Below are 5829 nucleotides of genomic sequence, written 5' to 3'. Positions count from 1 at the left end.
ATGGGAAGGAACATACTTGCTGCCCCCCAGTAGTTCCTCTGCTTGTTACCTTCCTGCTGTTAGGTTTTCTTTTTGTTCTGGGGAAAAAAATAACATTTTATGTGGCGTACAGCTTCACCCTTGGGAAAACTTCCACATCAGGTCATGTAACTTAAGCTCCACAGGAGGAGTGAGCCTAGGTAGTGATCAGAGAGCTTGCGAGGGTACTTGACAAATGTTTTTTTAAGTCAGTATACACATTTTATTTGCTTAGACCAGACACCCCTCATGTCTGCAAGGAGTCTTTGCATAATAATACTGTTACGAATTGAATTGTGTCTTCCTCCAAAAAGATATACTGAAGTCCTAACCCCTAGTACCTGTGAATGTGACCTTGGTTGGAAATAGGATTTTATTTTATTTTTTTATCAGTCAAAAAAGTCATACAGAAGTAGAGTGGGTCCTAATCCTAATCCTAATTCTAAGTGTTGTCTTCTAAGAGGGAGACACACAGAGGGAAGACGGAGGCCACATGATGATGGAGGCAGATCATCTACAAACAGCAAAGGAACGCCAAGAATTGTCAGCAGTCACCGGAAACTGGGAGAGAGGCATGCAACAGTTTCTCTCTCAAAGTCCCCAGAAGGAATTGACATATCTGAGACCCTGATTTGGACTTAAGAGAAAATAAATTTCTGTACTTCAAAGCCACCCACTTTGTGGTATTTTGTATGGATGCCATAGGAAACAGACAAATACGAAATGTTCTTTGCCTTTTTCAATGAGTTGATGTTATGGATTGAATTATGTCCCCCCAAAATATATGTTGTAAATCCTAGGAGCCCTGGTGGTGTAGTGGTCAAGAGGTCAGGCTGCTAACCAAAAGATCAGCAGTTCGAATCCACTAGCCACTCCTTGGAAAACGTATGGGGCATTTGTATGGGGCATTTAGACTGTAAGTCGGAATCATCGGTAATGGGTATACCTGTCGTTATAATCTCATTTGGGAATGGGTTGTCTTTATTATGTTAATGAAGCAGGTTAGTGTAGGATGTATCTTGAGTCAATCTCTCGAGATATAAAAGAGATAAAACAAGCAGGGATGAGGGAAGAGAGATGCCAAGCCACGTGAAGATTACCCAGGAGCAGAGGCTCAAAAGAGACAAGTGCTTTCCCCCAGAGCTGACAGAGAGAGAAAGCCTTCTCCTAGAGCTGGCTCCCTGAATTCAGACTTCAATCGTCCTAAACTGTGAGAAAATGAATTTCTGTTTGTTAAAGCCACCCACTTGTGGTATTTCTGTTATAGCAGCACTAGATAACTAAGACAGCTGACATGTACACTAATGGTGCAAAAGCAATGGCAGGTAAAACTACTGGTGACTTCATGCAAATCCAGGCGATGGCACCAAACTGGACCCTTACTCATTGTGTTTTACACTGTAAGGCACTTCCCAGAAAAAAAAAAATCCTGTTTCACTTAAGAATGCCCTTGATGAAGCTGTAAAATTTGCTAATTTTATTAAGTCTTGATCCTTGAGTGCACATCTTTTTAATATTGAGTGATAAAATAGGAATTATGCACAAATCACTCCTACACACCAAAGTAAGACAGTTGTCTTGAAGAAAAACACTTGTGAGACGCTTGAGCTGTCAAGTTGTCAGCGCCATTTCAGGGAGCATCATTTTTATTTGAAAGGATGAGATTGATCGACAAACTAGGATTAAAGACTCAGCTATTTGGCAAACACTTCCTCAAAAATGGACAAAGTGAGCCTGCCACTTTAAGGAAAATAACTCACAGTATGATTCCTAATGATACAATTTGAGTTTTTAAGTGAAAATTAGACTTTTGGAAAACTTGTATTTGCCTCCATGAGCTGGAAAGCTTCCCAAAACTTAGAGACTTTTCTGATGAGATCAGTGGTGATCTTAGTAAATTTGATTTAGAAGATCTTCATAGCTCAGTGAACCAATATTTTCCAAACAGGTGGTGCAAATGGTTTGTGCTCAGCTACTAACCTAAAAGTCAGCAGTTGAAACTATCCAGCTGTACCATGAAGAAAAGGCCTGGTGATCTGCTTCAGTAAAAATTACAGCTAAGAAAACGTTATGCAGCTGTTCTACTCTAATTCATGGAGTCGCCATAAGTCAGGAATCAACTCCATGGCAATCAGCACCTCAGCGGCATATCTGACAACACAATCACCCAAGGCTGGAGAGCAGTTTCAGATACGCGGATACCACCAACGGTGTATCAGAAACTGTTCAGTAGTGCCACAAGCCCAGGGCTGGTGCAATATCTGCCATACCTGCCGTACCCTAGTTATGCCTCTGCCCCCACTAACAACAACTGATGATTTTTGTTACAAAATCACTCATCAGTAAAAGATTCATAAAAAATATTTATTTTGTGGAAAATATGATTTTTTTTCATAAAGTGCTATTTATATTAACATGTAATGGATTTATTATTTTTAAATGAATTAATAAATCTGTTGTAATTTCTAACATGGTGAATGTCGATAGATACAACCCACATAAACAAAGTCTGTTTGGGTTCTTCAATATGTTTTAAAAATATGAAGGGTTCTTGAGACCATAAAGTTTGAGAACTGATGAGTTAGACTACAACGGTATCAGCAAAAATTTGTATTAAGTTCACGTTGTCTCCAGTGACTGGACGTATCATCATATCCTTGGTAAGTTACGTTACGTACTTTTGTCACCACTTGGAGGAAAGGTGAATTAGCTTGTAAGTAGGGAAGTTCCTTTTTATCCTCCTAGGCTGAGTTGGGAGAACGGAGGTACTTAGAGGGCAATGGGAGCAGAGTTTGTGAGTGTGTAAGGCGCCTGGGCCCAGAGGCCCTGATCAGAAGGACAGGGTGGAGGGGGAAGCGCTGAGCGCTCAACTGTGTCAGAACTTTGAGAGGCAAGCTGGGAAGGGCTTCCTGCCATTCCAGGAGAAGACCAAGGGCCACATCCGGGATGAGGGCTGTTTGTGCTGAGAGACTGCTCTGAGGAGGTTAGCTCTAAGAAGAGGAGTTTCCTAGTCCCAGGTGATCTCCCAGTCTTAGACTCGTGAGTAAGGAGGAACCCTGTTTCCATTTATGCACTGTCGCTTTAAGCCTGGCGCTGTCCTGTGACTGTTACAGTAACTGAATTTGATTACATTCTCAAACCACCCCAGGCCCAACAGGCAGTGTAGGACTCCTCCACTCTCCTCCCAGCTTCTTGCCTTCTAAATACTGTGGGATAAAACCAGCGTCCTGTATCCTAAGTAGTCAGAGATTATTATATTGAGATGATTAACTCAGATGTAATTTACCACTCCTTAAAAATATTCCAGTACTTTTCACCTGTCACTGCTTGGTGGACACTAATACAGTCTATGTGATTGATGTGTGAGACTGTGTGTGTGTGTGTGAGTGTGTGTGTATGTGTGTGTAAAGTTCAACAAACACTCAGATTTTCACCACTGGGAATAAACAACTTTTAACATTGTGTTATATTTGCTCCAGGAATTTTTCCTTTCCCCGTGCTTTTCTTTTTCCTTTTTGAAGAAACAAGTCATTGGAGATAAAGCAGAAATCACATTTAACCACCACTTCCAGGCTTACTCCTTCTGCCTCCCCCACGCCCCAGCAACTACTGTTATGAGTGGGTTGTACATCATTTTAATCCATTTTTATGTCTAAAGCTGTACTTGTATCTGTAGATCCATAAGCAAGAAATAGTATAGCAGATATGTTCTTAAAAGTTTACTCAAATGATTTAAAAGATTATATATCATATTATATCATTTTCCTAGCACTTTTCTAGTTTTGAGATCTATATAGCTATCATCTACTTATTGCTAAAGTCACTCTTTTTAATGTCTCTATAATATTTGATCATATGATTAAGTTGGGTGCATTTTTTTTACTGTTACAAACAGTGCTACAATGCACATATTTGTATCTCCTTTATACATGTATGAGTCTTTTAATTAAGCTGTAAGTAAAACTGGAAGTACTGAATTGTAGGGCATGTGCAACCTAAACTTGTCTAAAATTACTGCATCAGTTTATACTCCCGTACTGTATTGGTTTCTACTTCTCCATCTCCTTGCCAACATTTGGCATTGCTATAAGATTTTTAGCTTGTGCCTGACTGAGGTGGGCATATCTTCATATATGGACCATTTGACCTTTTCTTTCTCTAAATTAATCACCTATTCATATCCTATGTTCATCTCTTTTATTCATTTGTAGAAATTCTTTAATGGGTAGAAAAGCTTTGTCAATTATATGCATTATTAATATATTCTAGAAATATGTGGTTTGTCTTCAAATTTTGTTTTACTGTTTTAATGCACAGAAATTTCTTTTTAAAAATAAAGTCAGCTTAACTAGTATTTTCTTTTGTGGTTTGTATTTTTTGAAACCTTTAAAAAAAATCCGTCTCATACCTTGATGTCATAAAGATTTCACTAATATTGCCTTTTAAAATGTAAAACTTTGCCTTTCACATTTAGGCCTTTAGCCTATCTGAAATGTATTTTTGTGAGTAATGTAAGATCAAGGTAGAATTTTTTTTTTTCTTTCCATATTGCTAACCAATTATTCCAGCAACGTTTGCAGAATCACCTATTCTTTTGCTAATGACTTGTAATGTCACTCATTATTTATCAGGCCTATGTATGGAATCCCTGGGCAAAAGGGTTAACGTGCGGGTCTGCTAACCAAAAGGTTGGAGGTCAAGTTCACCTAGAGGTGCCCCAGAAGAAAGTCCTGGTGGTCTACTTCTGAAAAATCATTCATTGAAAACCCTGTGGAGCGCAGTTTACTCTGACACACATTGGATTGTCAAGAGTTGGGGTGGACTCCATGGCAACCAGGTTTTTTAATGCATAGGCAATTCATAAATTGATGAATTTGATATATCAATATTTTGTTAAGGATTTTGCATCGATATTCATAAGGGATTTTGATCTGTATTATTTTTTTCTTGTAATGTTTTTTGTATCGGTATAATGCTGGCCTCATAAAATGTGTTTGGAAGTGTTCCTTCCTCTTCTACTTTTGCAACAGTTTGTATGGAACTGACTTTTCTCCTCTGTCAATGTTTAGTAGGAATCACTAGTGAAGCTATTTGGACAGGGAGCATTATTTTGTCATTGTTGTTGCAAGGTTCTTAAATAAAAATTCAATTTCTTTAAAAGATATAGAATTTTTCACTTTATGTATTTTATATTGAGTTGTGGTAGTTTGTGTCTTTCAAGATATATTTATCCATTTCATCTTAGTTGTTGAATTTGTTGGCATAATGTTGTTCATAATTTTCCTTTATTATCCTTTTCATGTCTGTATGATTTGTAGTGACATATTCTCTCTCATTCCTCATATTGGTAATTTATGTCTTTTCTCTTTTTTTCTTATTTAGTATGGCTTGAGTTTTATTCATTTTATTGATCTTTTCAAAGAACCAGGTTTTGGTTTTATTTATTTTTGCTATTGTTTCCCTCTTTCTAATTTCATTGATTTCTGCTATTTTATTGTTTCCTTCCTTCTAGGGTCGCTATGAGATGGAATCGACTTGATGGCAATGAGTTTGGTTTTGGAGTACTTGCTTTAGATTTAATTTTTTCTCCTAGTTTCTTAAGGTGAAGTTTAGATTGCTTTAAACAAATTTCTTCTTTTTATATATGCATAATATTATAAATTTCCCTGTAGTCAGTCCTTTAGCTGCATTCCACATTTTTTTTTATTTAATTGTACTTCAGGTGAAGGCTTACAGAATAAATAGTTTCTCATGAAACAGTAGTACACATATTGTTTTATGACATTGGTTAACAACCCCACAACATGTCAA

The sequence above is a fragment of the Trichechus manatus genome, unplaced genomic scaffold, assembly GCF_000243295.1.
Source record: "Trichechus manatus latirostris isolate Lorelei unplaced genomic scaffold, TriManLat1.0 scaffold00168, whole genome shotgun sequence".
In the NCBI taxonomy this organism is placed as follows: Eukaryota; Metazoa; Chordata; class Mammalia; order Sirenia; family Trichechidae; genus Trichechus; species Trichechus manatus.
Note: the sequence above shows the minus strand (reverse complement) of the source record.